This window comes from Microtus oregoni, unplaced genomic scaffold (assembly GCF_018167655.1).
Source record: "Microtus oregoni isolate MIOR12 unplaced genomic scaffold, Mior012 000023F_ref0000262, whole genome shotgun sequence".
Classification (NCBI taxonomy): Eukaryota; Metazoa; Chordata; class Mammalia; order Rodentia; family Cricetidae; genus Microtus; species Microtus oregoni.
This window is the reverse complement of record NW_024543082.1, coordinates 6761862-6784147: the sequence shown is the minus strand read 5'-3', so window position 1 is coordinate 6784147 and position 22286 is coordinate 6761862.

The following is a 22286-nucleotide window of genomic DNA, read 5'->3' as shown; positions in this document are numbered from 1 at the left end:
TGCCCAGGTAGCAAGTTGTCTCTGTCATTTGTTGCACCTTTTGGAAGTTGCTCGATTGCACTTCCTGTTTACTCAAGTAATATTGTTTTCCTTCTCAGATTTTTGATGGAGTTGAAGATTAGATAATTGTAGTTACCTTCCTCATGATTTAGCCAAGCTTAATTTCAATGCAATATTTAGACTCCTTGAAATAGAATGTTTAGTAAAACTTTTGTTATGCATTCCTTGCTTAATAATGTTGATTGTTTGTAATTTTATATTTGGTATCTGTTCCTATTGTATATAATTGTATTGGGTTTGGATCGATCTTGTTTAGATAAAAGGAGGAGATGATGAAGAAGCTCTGTCAGCCAATCATGCCTAGTTAAGGTGTGGCTACCTAGAATCCAGGAAGAAAACTGGGACAGATTAGGTGCACTCTCTCTTTGTGCAGCTCCTGCTGGACAGATAGGAAGTCTGACCTCTCACTCTTGTAGCATGAGTTTCCCCTTATAACCATGAAAATATAATTGTTATTCTTGAGCTGGCCTGGTTAGTTATTGAACTGACCTAATTCACAACATAAATGGACTCAACTCACCTATAAAAAGGCACAGGCTAACAGATTGAATACGAAAACAGAATCTTTCTTCTTCTGCATACAAGAAACTCATCTCAACCTTAAAGAGTTATCTCAGAGTAAAGGGTTGGAAAAATATACCAAACAAGTAAACCTAAGAAACAAGGTGGTGTAGCTATCCTAATAGCTAACAGAATAGACTTCAAGCTAATATCAGTCAAAAGAGACAAAGAAGGTCATTTCATATTAGTCACAGGCAAAAAAAAATCCATCAACAGGAAATCTCAATAGTGAACATCTATGCCCCAAATATAAGGGCACCCTCATATGTAAAATAAAAATACTTCTAAAGCTTAAAACATACATTAAACCCCACACACTAATCGTGGGAGACTGTAACACTCCCCCTCTCACCACTGGACAGATCAGTCAGACTAAAAATGAACAGAGAAATAAGAGAACTAAGAGGTGTTATGACTCAAATGGACATAACAGAATCTATATAATATTACATCCAAACAATAAAGAATATACCTTTTTGCCCCTCATTGTGGCATCCTGTAAAACTGGAGGGTGGAAGGTCCTGTCTTCCAGACAGACCAAGTGTCTTGAGTAGGTGCCCGCTTGAGCCTGGAGAGATGGTACCAGCATGGATGTCCCAAGAGCTTTGCAGCTGAGGGGGTGGTGAGGACTACTGTGTGAGGTCCTGCCCATTGAGGTTTAAGAGACCTAGGAGTTAACTGTTTGAGGAGTACTCTGTCCCCTGGAGAGATCGGGGCAGGTTTAGGGGCATTAGGGTCCACTGGTGTGGTGACAGGAAGACAACTGTCAGTGTGTGAATGGAGAAGGGACCTTAAGAGGGAGAGGTAGGTAGATACCCCACCAGTGTAGGAGTTTGCACTGGGAGGTGATGGTTAAGAAAAAAGGGCCTGCCATAAAGCAACTCCAAAGGGCTCAGGCCTGTAGGGAAATGTGGAGTGGCCCCCAGGCGAAGGTCAAGATAACCTGAGTTTAGTGGAGAGCATGGTTTGTTGTTGTTTGATGAGTCCATTGTCCAGGAGATGTTGAGAGCTTCTGACACGAGCTCCATGACCTTGAGTCACCGCAACTGCTGTTTCCCTGGAGACTGAAAACACTTCTATCTATCCTGTAAAAGCATCCACAAGTGTTAAGAGATAATAACGTTTTTTTTATGAGTAGGCATATGGGTGAAATTAGCCTGCCAATCTTTCCCCGGTTGGTGTCCACAAAGCTGGTGTATATGGAGAGCTCCTTGTGAGTTGGACTGGGCACATGTCTGGCAGGAGGAGTGAACCTGTAAAATAGAATCTTGGAGATGGGTGGGGTTAAAAGGGGCTTCAAGAAGTGGAACAAAGCTTTGGGAAGCGGCTAAGGATATCTCCACCCAGTAAATGTGCTGGGCAAGCTGGTATCGCTAAGAAAAAAATGTTCTGCAAGATGGTAGGGCAGTGGCAAAGTTTTAAGTGGGGGGGGGAACAGGTCCCATCTACCCCCATAGCTGAAATTTGTGAGGGAAACTTAAGGCCTGAGTGATAATAAAAGTAATGGATTTACCTGCCACTTGTAGCATGACCCTAGGCTAGGAGAGGGTTATGAGATATACCAAGTCTGGGCAGCATCAATCCTCTGCAAGGCTGAGACACTTGAAGGTTGGCACAGTTTCACTTGCCAATGGTGATGAGGCCGGACCTCTGTGGCTTGGCCTAGAAAACAAGCTCGCATGGGAGCATTGTGATTTCCAGTGTCCAGGTTGCTAGCAGATAGGGCACAACCTCAGAGCAGGTGTAGTGCTATATTGTGCCACATGACCATTTAGGTCACACTTGATACACCCCTGTGGTTGGCTTCCCTTGTCCCCCCTTCCTGTGACCCTAGGGCAGCTGCTAAGGCTGGGCCTGTAGATTGTTATAGCTATGTCTATCAGGAAGACTCAGCTGATTCCTCTCTGGCATTAAAAACTTTAAAGGCCATATTCACCAATTCCCATATAGGAGTTTGGAGACCATCCTCAACCTTTTTTTATTAACTTTTTCCTAATATCTGGTACTGACTGAGGAAGTAGAATGATAGTAGAAAAGGAACCCAGCTGCTTTCCTACCTGAGAGAGATTTGGAAGAGGAAAAGGATCAGGGGAGGGACTAGCCCAGTGCACAGAGGGGGTCCAGGAGTGGAGCAGTGAGATAGAAGGGGAAGGGGAAGGTGAAAGTTGACCTTGAACCTCCAAATTGGGAAAGGGAGGGGAAAGAATGTTGCTCCACAGGAGGGGTAGGGAAGTGTGGACTTGAGGGAGTGGGGGAGGGGCCAGTGCCTCTGGCAGCATGGTGCTGTAAGAGACTGTCTACTAAGGGGGGATGAGAGCGCAGAGACCAAAAACCATGGATATATATATATATATATATATATATATATATATATTCTGTTCATTTGTATATATATATTCTGTTCATATATATATATATATATATATATATATATATTCTGTTCATTTGTATCGGACAGGCTCAATTTAAAAAGATTTTTTAAAAAGGCTTACAGGGGCAAAAGCAGACCTGTCTTTGAACTGTAAGTGCCCATTTTAGAGTCTATGCCCAACCACGTGGCCTAAGTCCATTTTAGAACATCCTCCAAAATGGCTCTTAGGTCCAAAAGGGGCCACGGAGATTGGATGCCTGGCGTCCTGGGACAAATAGATCTCTGCCTCAGCCAGAGGATTGACTGCAAGCATCCTCCAAAATGGCTCTTAGGTCCAAAAGGGGCCACAGAGATTGGATGCCTGGCGTCCTGGGACAAATAGATCTCTGCCTCAGCCAGAGGATTGACCCTAACCTGGGACTCAAATTCCCGGTGTGAGCTCACGACCTCAGTAGGAATCTGAAAATGACAAAAATAAGTATGAATGGGTCCCCCAAAAACCCTATAGCATAGACAAAAATAGGGACTCACCAAGACACAGCTGCTATAGCCCAGAAGCCAGTTTTAAGCATGGTATAGAGAGCTTGAATTGTAGACTAGAGGCCTTTCAACTCATGGCCTGACACGTGGAAAGGGCCTGTCCTAGCTCAGCAGAACCTCCAAAATGTTAGGAATATTTCCTAAAGTGAGCTCCCTGCCGACACAAAAATTCCCAATCGAGCCAAATCAAAACAAGCCAAATTAAGAAATATCCAGATTTAATGGGAGATCTGCACTCTTTGGTGGCCCCGAGGGATAACTGGGAAGCCGCGGAAATGCGACTCCTGGGAGGAAGAAAGGGAGACCATGTGTTTCTCTTTTGGGGGATCACTTAAATACCCTGGGGAGTGGTCCTGACAGGGGTCAGGACATGGCCTACTGGGATTTGGAGTCCAGACCAGGCCTGGGGACTCGGATAGATGTGAGGGGCAGGGGTCTATACTCCCAACTTGACAGACAGTAGCCAGGCAGGAAGTATAGGCAGAACAACCAAACAAGAAGTAGAAGCAGGTCAATGAGAACAGGAGAATTCTTGGAAGAAGGAAGTCCTAGTCTGCAGTTGTGAACCAGCCACAGAAGCAGTAAGATGTGACTGCTTTGTTGAATAAGGTACAGAGCCATGTGGCTAGCATAGACAAGAATAATGGGCTAATATAAGTTATAAGAGTTAATAAGAAGCCTCAGGTTATGGGTCAATCAGTTTATAACGAAAAAAAAACATTTCTCAAAAAAGTAAGATGGAGCTAATAGAGAAAGATATTCTATGTCTTCCTCTAACTTCCACATGGGGCTTAACATCTGAACACACACACACATACATACTTGAACATATGCCACATGTAAGCTTTTTATCACCTCAATATAGCTTCAACTGAGAAAATGTCCTTACCAGATTGGCCTGTTGGGTATTTTTTTTTCTCTTTTTTTAAAGAGAAGTTGCATGAATTCATTAGTATTATTATTCAGTGTTTTCTTGATTAGTTATTAATGTGGGATTGTCCAGTTCACTATGGTCAGTGCCATCTCTGGGCAGGTTGTTCTGAGCTGTATAAGAAAACAGGCTTGCAAGCCATGAGGAGCAAGTCTGTAAGCAGCACTCTTTCATGACCTCTTCTTCAGTTTCCACCCCCAGGACCCTTCCCTGACTTCCTTCAGTGATGGGATGTTACCTGAGAATGGAAGATGAAATAAGCCCATTCCTCTGCAAGTTGTTTGTGGTCATACAAAAATAGAAAAACCTGAGGGTCAGAGTCCTTAAGAAACAAGAAATCTGTAAACAGAGAGATTTGTACAGACACTGGGAATCAAATCAGCTTGTGATGAAGGAGGCAGAGGCTGGAGTGATGAACTACAAGCCAACAAATGCCAAAGACTGAGTGAAACAAGAAACAGGGGAGTTTTCTTCTTTGAGTGTCTGCAGGAACCAACCCTACAGAATCTTAGTTTGGAGTTCCACATTCCAGGACAAAGGGAAAAACAGTATCTATTGTTTTGAGCTATCCAATTTATTGGCTTTGTTGTTGTACCCCTGGGAAATTAGAGGATTAAATGTTATGTTTGATGGAAATACAGACCAACCCAAAATGGACTGCAGCTGACTGCTGGTTAGCAAGGTACTAGTAAAATTAATGATTCATCATTTTTAGCCATGGGCCTAAAGGAAGTCTACATGCTACTCAGAAAAGAGGCCAATGAGCCAGGCAGTATTGTTGTATGCCTTTAATACCGGCACTCTGGAGACAGAGGCAGGTGTATCTCTGTGAGTTTGAGGCCAGCTTGGTCTAAAGAGCAAGTTCCAGGACTGCCTCCAAAGCTACACAGAGAAACCCTGTCTTGAGAAACCAAAAAGAAGAAGAAGAAGAAGAAGAAGAAGAAGAAGAAGAAGAAGAAGAAGAAGAAGAAAGAAAGAAAGAAAAGAAAGGGGAAAAAAGAGCCCAAGGATATAAAATACTATATATCATTTTATTATGGATGTGGGTATTTACCCTGCATATGTATCTGTGCTATATGTGAATGCCTGGTACCGTAGTAGTTCAGAAGAAGGCATCAGATCCCATGGGACTGGAGTTACAGAGAACTGTAAGCCACCATGTGGGTGCTGGGAATTGAACCAAAATTCCTCAGAAGGAGCCCCCAGTGCTCTTAACAATTGAACCATCTCTCCAGTCATGGGTACATTGTTTCTTTCTTGGTTGCCTTGCAAAATAAGAATAACTTTTAATATGTGTAGTGCTTTGATGGAAATCAAAAGGACACTGATTGATGAGGGTGGGTCTTCTGTCTATTTGTTACTTTCATTGGTTAATAAAGAAACTGCCTTGGCTTTTTGATAGGGCAGGATTTAGATAGGTGGAGTAGACAGAACAGAATGTTTGGAGAAAGAAAGCATAGTTGGTCAGATGCATGGAGCTAGCTGCCAGGTCAGAAATGCTGAATCTTTCCCGGTAAGCCACCATTTTGTGATGCTACACAGATTATTAGAAATGGGTTAATCAAGATGTGAGAATGAGCCAAGAATAGGCTAGATATAATGGACCAGGCAGTGTTTAAAAGAATACAGTTTGTGTGTTGTTATTTTGGGTGTAAAGCTAGCTGTGTGGGAGCCAGGCAGGATGAAAAGCAGGCCTGCTCACCTCTTCACTACAAATGACACCCAGATGTGGATAACTGAATCCACAGAAAGCCTGAGAAAGCTTGGGAAAGAATAGAATGAAGCATGCTTCTTGGTAGCAGCAATTTCTTGGTCTTCTCTGCTTGCTAGAGGCAAGCAAGTGCTCTCATCTAAGAAAGGCTGCCTGACTCAGCTTTAGCTGAAAAACCTGAAGCTCTTTTAAGAGGTCCTGCCATGAAACACTTAAATAGTGTTGATGAAAAGCTAAACACATGCTTTTCAGTTTTCAGCCATACCAGGAATAAAGCTGCACTGTTTTAAAATGCCGGCTTTCTGGGCCATCCTGTCAGGACAAACTCTGACTCTTTGAGGCAGGCAGTCTAAATGAGTGTTGTCTGTGAGCAGAATGCTGCAGCTTGCTTGCTGGCAGGAACCTTGAAATGCCATAGAGTTGTGGCAATAAAAATGGCTACAGCCAGTACCTCCACAATGAGTCTGGAAAACTAAGGAATGGGCTTGATCCAGCCATCAAAGCCAGGGCTTGGCGGTGCAGAGACGCAAGCAGCAGGGACCAGCACGCAACACTGAGAGCAGATCGCCCCACTACAATTAAATCAAAGAGGTAGGCCTTTGGTTGGCGAGGTCCCTGGCGAACGGGGAGCCTGGTCCTGTTCCTAAAAACCCTTCTGAGTGGTGAGAGGGATCTTGGCCTGAGGCAGGAGCCAGGACATAGAGCAAGGGCATTTTGTAAGAGGAGCCCCTGGCCAGCAGGGAAACCTGATCCGGTTTTAAAAGACCCATTAGATAGCATCTATAGGAGGAGATGGGCAGGCGCCAAGGCAAGAATTCACCAAACAATCTGAAAAACAACATGAAAACATCAGAACCCAATGATCTTACAACAGAAGGACTTGAACACCCTAACACAGAAGAAGTGGAAAAAATTGACTTTATGAAAGCAATAGAGTCCCTTAAACATCATGTAAAAATCGTCCTTATAGAAATGGATGAGAAGTATAACAAAAACTTTGAAGAAATGAGTAAATACGTACATGATACCCTGGGAAACCAAGAAAAAATGATCAAACAGGTAATGGAAACAGTTCAAGAATTGAAAACTGAAATGGAAGCAAGGAAGAAAACACAAACTGAGGACCAGCTGGATATGGAAAATCTAGGTCAACGAGCAGAGTCTACAGAAACAAGCATAATCAGTAGAATACAAGAGATAGAAGAAAGAATCTCAGATTCTGAAGACACCATAGAGTAAATGAATGCACAGATCAAAGAAAACTGCAAAGCCGACAAATTCTCATCACAAAACATTCAGGAAATATGGGACACATTAAAAAGACCAAACCTAAAAATAATAGGAATAGAAGAAGGAGAAGAGTCACAGCTCAAAGGCCCAGAAAATATTTTGAACAAAATTATGGAAGAAAACTTTCCCAACATACAGAAAGATATTCCTTTGAATATTCAAGAAGCATACAGAACACCAAACAGACTGGATCGAAGAAAAACATCCCCATGCCATATAATAATCAAAACACAAAATATACAAGTTAAAGAAAGAATACGAAGAGCTGCAAAGGAAAAAGGGCAAGTAACTTACAAAGGTAAACCGATCAGACTTACACTGACTTCCCTATGGAAATGATGAAAGCCAGAAGGTCCTGGATAGAGATACTGCAGAAACTAAGGGACCATGGCTGCAAACCCAAATTATTATACCCAGCCAAGCTATTGTTCACTATGAATGGAGAAAACAAGACATTCCAGAATAAGAAGAAATTTAAACAATACGTAGCCACGAATCCAGCCCTACAGAAAGTAATAGAAGGAAAATCGCAACCCAAGGAACCCAACACTGCCAACACTGCCTACAATAATTCAGGCATCTAGTGACCCTTCACCAGCACAACTCAAAGAAGGGAGACACACAAACTCTACTACCAAAAACAATAAGAAGAACCAGAGTAAACAACCACTGGTCAGTAATATCACTTAATATTAATGGTCTCAATTCACCTATAAAAAGGCACAGGCTAAGAGATTGGATATGAAAACAGGATCCAACATTCTGCTATTTGCAAGAAACACATCTCATCTAAAAAGACAGGCATCTACTCAGAGTAAAGGGTTGGGAAAAGGTCTTTCAAGCAAATGAGCCTAAGAAAAAAGCAGGTGTGGCCATACTAATTTCTAACAAAACTGACTTCAAACTAAAATCAATCAGAAGAGATCGAGATGGACACTTTATACTTATAACAGGAACAATTCATCAGGATGAAGTCTCAATCCTGAATATCTACGCCCGTAATACAAAAGCACCCACGTATGTAAAAGAAATATTACTAAAACTCAAGGCAGACATCAAACCACACACACTAGTAGTAGGAGACTTCAACACACCTCCCTCACCAATGGACAGGTCAATCAGACAGAAACCCAATAGAGAATTAAGAGAATTATTGGAAATAATGGAGCAAATGGACTTAACAGACATCTATAGAACACTCCACCCAAATAGGAAAGAATATACCTTCTTCTCTGCAGCTCATGGAACCCTCTCGAAAATTGACCACACACTGGGTAACAAAGGAAACCTCCACAGATACAAAAAATATCAGTATCCACTTGTGTCTTATCAGATCACCACAGAATAAAGTTAGAAGGCAACAACAATGCTACCCCCAGAAAGCCTACAAACTCATGGAAAGTGAACAGTCAACTACCGTACCACACCTGGGTCAAGGAAGAAATTAAGAAAGAAATTAAAGTCTTCCTTGAATTTAATGAAAATAAAGAGAGAACATACTCAAACCTATGGGACACAATGAAAGCAGTGCTAAGAGGAAAGTTCAAAGAAAACGGAGAAAGCATGCATTGGGGACTTAACAGCACACCTTTAAGCCCTAGAAAAAAAGAAGCAGATGCGCCTAGGAGGAGGAGAAGACTGGAAATAATCAAACTGAGGGCTGAAATCAACAAAAGAGAAACACAGAAAACAGTCCAAAGAATCAATGAAACAAAAAGTTGATTCTTGGAGAAGATCAACAAGATCGACAAACCCCTATCCAAACTAATTAAACGACAGAGAGAGAATACGCAAATAAATAAGATCAGAAATGGAAAGGGGGACATAACCACAGACACAGAGGAAATTCAGAGAATCATTAGATCTTACTACAAAAGCCTGTATGCCACAAAACTGGAAAATGCAAAAGAAATGGACATTTAATTTTAGATAAGTACCATATACCAAAGCTAAACCAAGATCAGGTGAATGATCTAAATAGACCTGTTAGTCGTGAAGAACTAGAAACTGTTATCAAAAATCTCCCTTCCAAAAAAAGCCCAGGATCAAATGGTTTCAGTGCAGAATTCTACCAGAACTTCCAAGAAGAGCTAATACCTATACTCCTTAATGTATTTCACAATATAGAAACAGAAGAGTCATTGCCAAATTCCTTTTATGAAGCTACAGTTACCCTGATACCAAAACCACACAAAGTCCCAACCAAGAAAGAGAATTACAGGCCTATCTCACTCATGAACATCGATGTGAAAATTCTCAATAAAATACTGGCAAACCGAATCCAAGAACACATTAAAAAAGATTATCCATTATGATCAAGTAGGCTTCATCCCAGAGATGCAGGGCTGGTTCACCATACGCAAATCTATCAATGTAATCCACCATATAAAAAAAACTAAAAGAAAAAAACCATATGATCATTTCATTAGATGCTGAAAAAGCATTTGACAAAATTCAACACCCCTTTATGATTAAGGTCTTGGAGAGATTAGGGATACAAGGGTCATACCTAAATATAATGAAAGTTATTTACAGAAAGCAGACAGCTAATATTAAATTAAACGGAGAAAAACTCAAAGCCATCTCACTAAACTCAGGAACACAACAAGGATGTCCATTCTCTCCATACCTCTTATATATAGTGCTTGAAGTTCTAGCAATAGCAATAAGACAACATAAAGGGATCAAGGGGATTCGTATTGGAAAGGAAGAAGTTAAGCTTTAGTTATTTGCAGATGATATGATAGTATACATAGGCGACCCCCAAAAACTCTACCAAAGAACTCCTACAGCTGATAAACACCTTTAGTAATTGGCAGGATACAAGATCAACTCCAAAAAATCAGTTGCCTTCCTATACACTAAGGATAAGGAAGCAGAGAGGGAAATCAGAGAAGCTTCACCTTTCACGATAATCACAAATAGCATAAAACATCTTGGGGTAACTCTGTCCAAGGAAGTGAAATATCTATTTGACAAGAACTTTAAGTCTTTGAAGAAAGAAATTGAAGAGGACACCAGAAAATGGAAGAATCTCCCTTGCTCTTGGATTGGGTGGATCAACATAGTAAAAATGGCAATTCTACCAAAAGCAATCTATAGATTCAATGCAATCCCCATCAAAATCCCACCAAAATTCTTCACAGATCTTGAGAGGACAATAATCAACTTTATATGGAAAAATAAAAAACCCAGGATAGCCAAAACAATCATATACAATAAAGAATCGTCTGGAGGCATTACCATCCCTGACTTCAAACTCTATTACAGAGCTACAGTATTGAAAACAGCTTGGTATTGGCATAAAAACAGAGAAGTCGCCCAATGGAATCGAATAGAAGACCCTGACTTTAACCCACAAACCTATGAACACCTGGCTAAAAGTATACAATGGAAATAAAAGAGCATCTTCAACAAATTGTGCTGGCAAAACTGGATGTCAATCTGTAGAAGAATGAAAATAGATTCATATCTATCACCATGCACAAAACTCAAGTCCAAATGGATTAAAGACCTCAATATCAGTCTGAACACACTGAACCTGATAGAAGAGAAAATGGGAAGTACTCTTCAACACATGGGCACAGGAGACCACTTCCTACGTATAACCCCAGCAGCACAGACATTAAAGGCCCCATTGAATAAATGGGACCTCCTGAGACTGAGAAGCTTCTGTAAAGCAAAGGACACTGTCACTAAGACAAAAGGGCAACCCACTGACTGGGAGAAGATCTTCACCAACCCCGCAACTGACAAAGGTCTGATCTCCAAAATATATAAAGATCTCAAGAAACTAGACCGTAAAAGGCTAACCAACCCAATTATAAAATGGGGCATTGATCTGAACAGACAATTCTTAACAGAAGAACTTCAAATGGCTAAAAGACACATAAGGTCATGCTCAACTTCCTTAGCAATCAGGGAAATGCAAATCAAGACAACTTTAAGATACCATCTTACACCTGTCAGAATGGCTAAAATCAAAAACACCAATGATAGCCTTTGCTGGAGAGGTTGTGGAGGAAGGGGTACCCTCATCCATTGCTGGTGGGAATGCAAACTTGTGCAACCACTTTGGAAATCAGTGTGGCGGTTTCTCAGAAAATTCGGGATCAACCTACCCCTGGACCCAGCAATACCACACTTGGGAATATACCCATAGAGAGGCCGTATCATACAACAAATTATATGCTCAACTCTGTTCATAGCAGCATTTTTTGTAATAGCCAGAACCTGGAAACAACCTAGATGCCCTTCAATGGAAGAATGGATGAAGAAAGTATGGAATATATATATATAACAGTACTACTCAGCAGTATAAAACAATGACTTCTCGAATTTTGCATACAAATGGATGGAAATAGAAAACACTATCCTGAGTGAGGTAAGCCAGACCCCAAAAGAGGAACATGGGATGTGCTCACTCATATTTGGTTTCTAGCCATATATAAAGGACATTGAGCCTAGAATTCGTGATCCTAGAGAAGCTAAATAAGAAGGTGAACCCAAAGAAAAACATATAGGCATCTTCCTGAATATTAACCTTCATCAGGCAATGAAAGCAGACAGAGACAGATACCCACATTGGAGCACCAGACAGAAATCTCAAGGTCCAAACAGGAGCAGAAGGAGAGAGAGCATAAGCAAGGAACTCAGGACCGTGAGGGGTACACCCACACACTGAGACAATGGGGATGTTCTATTGGGAACTCACAAGTCCAGCTGGCCTGGGTCTGAAAAAGCATGGGATAAAACCAGACTCACTGAACATGGCGGATAATGAGGACTACTGTGAACTCAATAACAATGGCACTGGGTTTTTGATCCTACAGCATGTACTGGCTTTGTGGGAGCCTAGACAGTTTGAATGCTCACCTTACTAGACCTGGATGCAGGTGGGTGGTCCTTGGACTTCCCACAGGGCAGGGAACCCTGATTGCTCTTCGGGCTGACAAGAGAGGGAGACTTGATTGTGGGAGGGGGAGGGAAATGGGAGGCGGTGGTGGGGAGGAGGCAGAAATCTTTAATAAATAAATAAATAAAGCCACGGCTTCATCCCTCCTCGTAAAGACTCTTGTAGTCAGAAAAAAAATAGATATACAGTAAAGAGAGATTCAAAGACAAAAAAACCCTTTAAATGATTTACAGTGTGTTAAAAATATGTGCAGGATAAAAGTTAAAGTTCTTAAAGTAAAAAACAAAAAGAAAGAAAGAAAAAGAGTAGTTGGGTGTGGTAGTACACACCTTTAATCCCAATGCCTGGGACGCAGAGACTGAGCAATCTCTGTGAGTTCAAGGACAGCCTGGTCTACAGAGTTATTCCAGGACAAAGATATACAGAAATCCTGTCTCAAAACATAAAAGTAAAAATAAATGAAATAGAGGATAAAATAAAGCCGCACAAAGATGGAAATACACAGAGAATCTTGATACTTTATGCTATTATGCTCTATTTGAATTGATTGAATGCTGAGGATGGAGCAACAGATGCTCAAAGATATTTGTTTATAAATGCTGCTGAACTAATCCAAGATAGATATTTTGAAAATACCTTGACTTCAAAATTTGGATCTAAGGTTTTGATGCTTTGGAAAAATTCTTCTTTTGTTTTCACAGATGATGAAACCCTGTGGTTTGCTTCTATCCCAATATGGTATGATCAACCACACCCTCCTGAAAGGTTGATGTGAACACCTTCAAAAAATTACTTCACTCAACTGCTGACTGAGATGAATCTAGCACACAGGTTATACCATGAAAAACCTGAATAACAGCTCGCCCATTCAGCACAAAGCAGTTTGGAGAGAAATACCTGTGCCCATATTCTCAAATATTGTTTATAAATGTTTTTTTTACATTTAAAGGGGGATAGGATATAGATATAAATAATTTGCATTGATATGGATTTTGCTTTAGTGATTTAAATTTAAAGTCAGTTTTGTTATATGTATATGTATTTCTGCTCTTGGTTAAGGTATTGTGATTGCTTAGTTCATTTAAAAATGTAATGTATAATTAGGAAGTATAGGTTATTAATGGATAATCATCAATAATCAAGATTGTAGTCATGTTAGTTAGATTTTTCAAGATATGTAGAGTTTCAGTTAGATAGGCATTCTTCATATCTTTCGAAGACTATAGAATATGACATTTAATGTTTTAATAACTTAGGGCTTTTCACGACAATGAGACACTTCTGCTCCTGGCAGCACCAATCTACTTCAAGAGGGTGATGGGCATTGAAGAGGCTTCTCATGGAGATTGATAGCCATTTGGGCAAGAAACTGCTCTTGCCTGGACTGTTGCATAAACTGGACACAAAGAACCTGCAGAAAGAGGACTGCTGAACTTGCCTAAAGGTAAGATGGTCTTTCGGGGTTCCTGATTCATGAAAGAGTCTGTGAGACATTCTGCAGGACACAGCAGAAAGTGACTGAACTGTCTTTGAATTTTCCTGCTTCATGGAAATGTCTGTTGGATACTATGGGCCTGAAGGCTGAAGATGCATGCCCCAATGGTACAAAAGAACTTTGGGTAACTGTCCAGGCAGTGAGATGTCTCTGTCATTTCTAGAGTTTTGGAAGTTGCTTACTTATTGTTTATTTAGGTAATATTATATTCTTCTGGAGTCTTTGATGGAGTTGAAGAATGTTTAGTTATAGTTATAGTTTTCCTTAGTTATGATAAAAGATATATTTTAACTGTAATTCTCGCTTGATTACTTTTTGTTATATGTCATTTTACTATGTTAAAATGAAAGCCTTTTTTGTTTAAACAGAAAACGGGGAAATGATGTAGGTGGGTCTTCTGTCTATTTGTTACTTTCATTGGTTAATAAAGAAACTGCCTTGGCTTTTTGATAGGGCAGGATTTAGATAGGTGGAGTAGACAGAACAGAATGCTGGGAGAAAGAAAGCATAGTTGGTCAGATGCATGGAGCCAGCCACCAGGTCAGACATGCTGAATCTTTCACAGTAAGCCATCACATTGTGGTGCTACACAGATTTTTAGAAATGGGTTAATCAAGATGTGAGAATTAGCCGAGAATAGGCTAGATATAATGGACCAGGCAGTGTTTAAAAGAATACAGTTTGTGTGTTGTTATTTTGGGTGTAAAGCTAGTCGTGTGGGAGCCAGATGGGATGAAAAGCAGGCCTGCCTGCCTCTTCACTACAACTAATACTTTGTGAGATTTAAAAATTACTTCAAATTTGGACCTGTTATATGGCTCAGTGAGCCTGATGGCCCGATCTCAAAATTTGTTCTCTGATCTCTTACACCTCTCTCTCTCTCTCTCTCTCTCTCTCTCTCTCTCTATCTCTATCTCTATCTCTCTCTGTCTCTCTTACACACACACCCACAAACAAATGCAAATAAGATTTAGAAATTTTAATAAAATTCAAGTTCTCTGTCTGTAACAGGACCATGTTCACACAGTCACACCTATATATTCTATGTCTGCATACAGTAAATGCAAATAAAAAATTAAAAAAATTGATTTCCTAAGATGCAAAAGAAGAGTGAGACTTTCTTCATTTTCATTTTTAAGCACCTGTCAGTGCTGGTTCTCTGCACATTCTTTGGAGAATTATAAAATCCTTTTCATTTAAAATCTCTGGTCACTTTTGCCCCTGGGAATGTTTTTACAAAAACTTGGGAGTTGTTGCTTTGAAATGCAATTGTCAAAGGCAGCTGTATTCTTATCTCACAAATCCCCTAGGAGGGAAGCCTGATTTTGATTCACATTCACACCAGAGATGAGAAAATAGTATAATCCTTTGGATTAAAGGCAATGTACATAGTCACCCCAATTACCAAGTAGATATGGGGTGAGCCGTGTTATGTCAAACAGTGTTTTCAAATCTTTTTACTTGAGGACTATTTTCATTTATCTTAGAAAATGTATGGCTGGTGTTTGGCTGATAACATTGAAATGTTTCAACCTTCTAAATCTGTTGAACATTATTTTGTTCTGTGTAGTTATGGTGCACACCTTTAATCCCAGCACTTGAGAGGCAGAGGCAGGTGGATCTCTATGAGTTTGAAGCCAGCCTGGTCTACATGAGCTAGTTCCAGGATAGGCTCCAAAGCCACAGAGAAACCCTGTCTTGAAAAACCAAAAAAAGAAAAAGCATTATTTTGTTATAGTCTGAAGTTGTTTGTTTGTTTCCTGGCCACTCAGACCCAAAATAAGAATACAGAATCTGTATTAATTAAAACACTGCTTAGCAAATCACTAAAATGTATTGCTAGCTAGCTCTTATATCTTAAATTAACCCATTTTTATTAATCTGTGTAATGCTATGTGGTTGTGGCCTACAGGTAATTTTCCATCAGGTGTCTGGCATCTGTCTTCTGCAGTTTTTCTCCCTGACTCATCCTATTCTCTCCATATATCTTTCCAGCCTAGCTATATATTTTTATATTTTCAGCATACAGAGGGTGATCCCACATCATTTTGTCTTAGTAGGTATTCATAACAAATAATGTTCTTTTCCCCCTTATTTTTGGCAATGTTTTCTGGATGGGTAGTGTTATAGGGAAATTGGTGTCCCTTCTTGGAGTTCATAGTTTCATTAGTAAAAGAATTTAAGAATGGGACTTAGAAGAAAGCTTGAAGGCTTTAGCTTAAAAGGAAGACTGTAGGGCAATACAAACATCAACATCTCCCCTGGAGAGAAAGGTAGAAGAGAAATAGAAAGCCAGGCTATTTTAGCTAATCAATGGAAGCCAACCCCATGGACAGAGGGGAGGGAACCTCAGACAAAGATTTAGGAAGCCTAAATTGTTAGAGAGTGCTTGCCCTGGATTAGGTAAGTAGGGAAGAAGAAGAAAAGAAGTAGGAGGAGAAGAAAAAGATGAAGGAAGAAGAAAGAAGAAGGAGAAGGAGGGAAGGGAAGGAGGAAGAGGAAAGAAGGAGAAGGAAAAAAGAAGAAAAATAGTTACAGACAGACCTCACAGGGCCTCATTCTTGTTCTGTCTGTAATGACTGCTCAGAAGGTATAGTTTCTGGGAAGTAAAAAGTACATTATCTTACCAAAGGGCTAACTATACCCCCCCCCCATCTCATTAGCAAGGCTCTGGGTGAATCTACCTTCTTATGGGTGATCTCTTATGTGATTGGCTCGCCCAGATAGATTAGTGCTTATGTCTGGGGCAGTTGGAATCTTAGGTCTCCATCAATCTCATGGTACACAGTAATACATCCAGAAAAAACACACATACCTGTAAATTTTATTTATTTATTTATTTATTTTTAAGAATCCTGCCATTCCCAGTGTGTTCTCTGTCTCTGTTTGCAGTTTTACATGTGGGCTCTCAGGTGCTGCTCCAGGTGTCTGCTGCCTGCCACCTCCACTCTGCCATCATGGACTGTATTGCTTAGGAACCATAGCCCAATAAGCCCTTCCTTTTTTTTTAATTTTTTTAATTTATTTATATATTAAAGATTTCTGTCTCTTCCCTGCCACCGCCTCCCATTTCCCTCCCCCTCTCCCAATTAAGTCCCCCCCCCTCAGCCCGAAAAGCAATCAGGGTTCCCTGTCCTGTGGGAAGTCCAAGGAACCCCCACCTCCATCCAGGTCTAGTAAGTTGAGCATCCAAACTGCCTAGGCTCCCACAAAGCCAGTGCGTGCAGTAGGATCAGAAAACCCACTGCCATTGTTCTTGAGTTCTCAGTATTCCTCATTGTCCGCTATGTTCAGAGAGTCTGGTTTTATCCCAGGCTTTTCCAGACCCAGGCCAGCTGGTCTTGGTGAGTTCCCAGTAGAACATCCCCATTGTCTAAGAGTGGGGGTGCACCCCTCACGGTCCTGAGTTCCTTGCTCGTGCTCTCTCTCCTTCTGCTCCTGATTTGGACCTTGAGATTTCAGTCCTGTGCTCCAATGTGGGTCTCTGTTTCTGTCTCCTTTCATCGCTTGCTGAAGGTTAATATTCAGGAGGATGCCTATATGTTTTTCTTTGGTTTCTCCTTATTTAGCTTCTCTAGGATCCCTAATTATAGGCTCAATGTCCTTGGTTTATGGTTAGAAACCAAATATGAGTGAGTACATCCCATGTTCCTCCTTTTTGGGTCTGGCTTACCTCACTCAGGATAGTGTTTTCTATTTCCATCCATTTGCATGCAAAATTCAAGAAGTCCTTGTTTCTTACTGCTGAGTAGTACTCTAATATGTATATATTCCATACTTTCTTCATCCATTCTTCCATTGAAGGGCATCTAGGTTGTTTCCAGGTTCTGGCTATCACAAACAATGCTGCTATGAACATCGTAGAGCATATACTTTTGTTGTATGATAAGGCCTCTCTTGGGTATATTCCCAAGAGTGATATTGCTGGGTCCAGGGGTAAGTTGATCCCGAATTTCCTGAGAAACTGCCATACTGCTTTCCAAAGTGGTTGCACCAGTTTGCATTCCCACCAGCAATGGATGAGGGTACCCCTTCCTCCACAACCTCTCCAGCAAAGGCTATCATTGGTGTTTTTGATTTTAGCCATTCTGACAGGTGTAAGATGGTATCTTAAAGTTGTCTTGATTTGCATTTCCCTGATTGCTAAGGAAGTTGAGCATGACCTTAAGTGTCTTTTGGCCATTAGAGTTCTTCTGTTGAGAATTGTCTGTTCAGCTCAATGCCCCATTTTATAATTGGGTTGGTTAGCCTTTTACGGTCTAGTTTCTTGAGATCTTTATATATTTTGGAGATCAGACCTTTGTCAGTTGCGGGGTTGGTGAAGATCTTCTCCCAGTTAGTGGGTTGCCTTTGTGTCTTAGCGACAATGTCCTTTGCTTTACAGAAGCTTCTCAGTCTCAGGAGGTCCCATTTATTCCATGAGGTCCTTAATGTCTGTGCTGCTGGGGTTGCACGTAGGAAGTGGTCTCCTGTGCCCATGTGTTGTAGAGTACTTCCCATTTTCTCTTCTATCAGGTTCAGTGTGTTCAGACTGATATTGAGGTCTTTTTTTTTTCCTTTAATCACTGCTTGGCCCATTAGCTCTAGCCCTTACTGGCTAATTCTGATATCCCGATCAACCCATCTCTAATAATCTGTGAGAACCGGTCTTACCGGGAAGATTCTAGCCTAGTCCATCCTGGGTCGGAGCTTCATGGCGTGTGTCTGCCCGGGAGCGGGGCATGGTGTCTCTCTCAGGCATCTGCTCCCGAGAGGAGAGCTGTGGAGTCTGACCTCACTTCCTCTTCCTCCCAGTATTTTGTTCTGTTTACTCCACCCACAGGGCCAAGCAGTTTCTTTATTGCTTAACCAATGAAATCAACAGATTGATATATGACACTCCCACATCACTTCCCCTTTTTCTGTTTAAACAAAAAATAAGAAGGCTTTAATTTTAACATAGCAAAATTACATATAACAAAACAGTTATCAAGTAAAAATTACAATAATCTTTATCATAACTAAGGAAAACTATAACTATAACTAACTTTTCTTAACTCCATCAAAGACTCCAGAAAGATATAATATTTTTTTTTTGATGGTTCAAGCAGTGATTTAATTAATATAGTTTCTGTGTGATTATTTCAGGGCTGAGCATCTGGGAACCAACAAGCGGCCCTCTTTAATACATAAAGGCTCTTTGTTTTTACATACAGGACTTGGTCTCCTAGGTAGGCTGCGGGGGAACTCCATGATCTGGGCGTAACACTTCTTCTTTTTTTTTTTTTTAATTTATTCATTTATTAAGGATTTCTGCCTCGTCCCCACAACCGCTTCCCATTTCCCTCCCCCTCCCCCGATCAAGTCCCCCCCCTCATCTGCTCGAAGAGCAATCAGGGTTCCCTGACCTGTGGGAAGCCCAAGGACTGCCCACCTCTATCCAGGTCTCGTAAGGTGAGCATTCAAACTGCCTAGGCTCCCACAAAGCCAGTACGTGCAGTAGGATCAAAAACCCACTGCAATTTTTCTTGAATTCTCAGTATTCCTCATTGTCCACTATGTTCAGCTAGTCCGGATTTATCCCATGCTTTTTCAGACCTAGGCCAGCTGGCCTTGGTGAGATCCCAATAGAACATCCCCATTGTCTTAGTGTGTGGGTGCACCCCTCGTGGTCCTGAGTTCCTTGCTCGTGCTCCGTCTCCTTCTGCTCCTGATTTGGACCTTGAGATTTCTGTCCGGTGCTCCCGTGTGGGTCTCTGTCTCTGTCTCCTTTCATCGCCTGAAGAAGGTTAATATTCCTGAGGATGCCTATGTGTTTGTCTTTGGATTCACCTTATTTAGCTTCTCTAGGAACATGAATTATAGGCTCAATGTCCTTTATTTATGGCTAGAAACCAAATATGAGTGAGTACATCCCATGTTCCTCCTTTTTGGGTCTGGCTTACCTCACTCAGGATAGTGTTTTTATTTCCATCCATTTGTATGCAAAATTCAAGAAGTCCTTGTTTTTTACTGCTGAGTAATACTCTAATATGTATATATTCCATACTTTCTTCATCCATTCTTCCGTTGAAGGGCATCTAGGTTGTTTCCAGGTTCTGGCTATCACAAACAATGCTGCTATGAACATCGTAGAGCATATACTTTTGTTGTATGATAAGGCCTCTCTTGGGTATATTCCCAAGAGTGATATTGCTGGGTCCAGGGGTAAGTTGATCCCGAATTTCCTGAGAAACTGCCATACTGCTTTCCAAAGTGGTTGCACCAGTTTGCATTCCCACCAGCAATGGATGAGGGTACCCCTTCCTCCACAACCTCTCCAGCAAAGGCTATCATTGGTGTTTTTGATTTTAGCCATTCTGACAAGTGTAAGATGGTATCTTAAAGTTGTCTTGATTTGCATTTCCCTGATTGCTAAGGAAGTTGAGCACGACCTTAAGTGTCTTTTGGCCATTAGAGTTCTTCTGTTGAGAATTGTCTGTTCAGCTCAATGCCCCATTTTATAATTGGGTTGGTTAGCCTTTTACGGTCTAGTTTCTTGAGATCTTTATATATTTTGGAGATCAGACCTTTGTCAGTTGCGGGGTTGGTGAAGATCTTCTCCCAGTTAGTGGGTTGCCTTTGTGTCTTAGCGACAATGTCCTTTGCTTTACAGAAGCTTCTCAGTCTCAGGAGGTCCCATTTATTCCATGAGGTCCTTAATGTCTGTGCTGCTGGGGTTGCACGTAGGAAGTGGTCTCCTGTGCCCATGTGTTGTAGAGTACTTCCCATTTTCTCTTCTATCAGGTTCAGTGTGTTCAGACTGATATTGAGGTCTTTAATCCATTTGGACTTGAGTTTTGTGCATGGTGATAGATATGGATCTATTTTCATTCTTCTACAGGTTGACATCCAGTTTTGCCAGCACAATTTGTTAAAGATGCTCTCTTTTTTCCATTGTATACTTTTAGCTCCTTTATCGAAAATCAGGTGTTCATAGGTTTGTGGGTTAAAGTCAGGGTCTTCTATTCTATTCTATTGGTCGACTTCTCTGTTTTTTTGCCAATACCAAGCTGTTTTTAATACTGTAGCTCTGTAATAGAGTTTGAAGTCAGGGATGGTAATGCCTCCAGACGCTCCTTTGTTGTATAAGATTGTTTTGGCTATCCTGTGTTTTTTGTTTTTCCATATAGAGTTGATTATTTTCTTCTCAAGATCTGTGAAGAATTTTGATGGGATTTTGATGGGGATTGCATTAAATCTATAGATTGCTTTTGTTAGAATTGCCATTTTTACTATGTTGATCCTCCCAATCCAGGAGCAAGGAAGATCTTTCCATTTTCAGGTGTCCTCTTCAATTTCTTTCTTCAAAGACTTAAAGTTCTTGTCAAATAGATCTTTCACATCCTTGGTCAGAGTTACCCCAAGATATTTTATGCTCTTTGTGGCTATCGTGAAAGGTGATGCTTCTCTAATTTCCCTCTCTGTTTCCTTATCCTTAGTGTATAGGAAGGCAACTGATTTTTTGGAGTTGATCTTGTATCCTGCCAATTACTAAAGGTGTTTATCAGCTGTAGGAGTTCTTTGGTAGAGTTTTTGGGGTCGCTTATGTATACTATCATTTCTTCTGCAAATAACGAAAGCTTAACTCCTTCTTTTCCAATACAAATCCCCTTGATCCCTTTATGTTGTCTTATTGCTATTGCTAGAACTTCAAGCACTATATATAAGAGGTATGGAGAGAGTGGACATCCTTGTCGTGTTCCTGATTTTAGTGGGATGGCTTTGAGTTTTTCTCCATTTAATTTAATGTTAGCTGACGGCTTGCTGTAAATAACTTTTATTATATTTAGGTATGACCCTTGTATCCTTAATCTCTCCAAGACTTTTATCATAAAGGGGTGTTGAATTTTGTCAAATGCTTTTTCAGCATCTAATGAAATGATCATATGGTTTTTTTCTTTTAGTTATTTTTATATGGTGGATTACATTGATAGATTTGCGTATGGTGAACCAGCCCTGCATCTCTGGGATGAAGTCTACTTGATCATAATGGATATTTTTTTTTAATGTGTTCTTGGATTCGGTTTGCCAGTATTTTATTGAGAATTTTTGCATCGATATTCATGAGTGAGATAGGCCTGTAATTTTCTTTCTTGGTTGGGTCTTTGTGTGGTTTTGGTATCAGGGTAACTGTAGCTTCATAAAAGGAATTTGGCAATGACTCTTCTGTTTCTATATTGTGAAATACATTAAGGAGTATAGGTATTAGCTCTTCTTGGAAGTTCTAGTAGAATTCTGCATTGAAACCATCTGGTCCTGGGCTTTTTTTGGAAGGGAGATTTTTGATAATGGTTTCTAGTTCTTCACGACTAACAGGTCTATTTAGATCTTTCACCTGGTTTTGGTTTAGCTTTGGTATGTGGCACTTATCTAAAAACATGTCCATTTCTT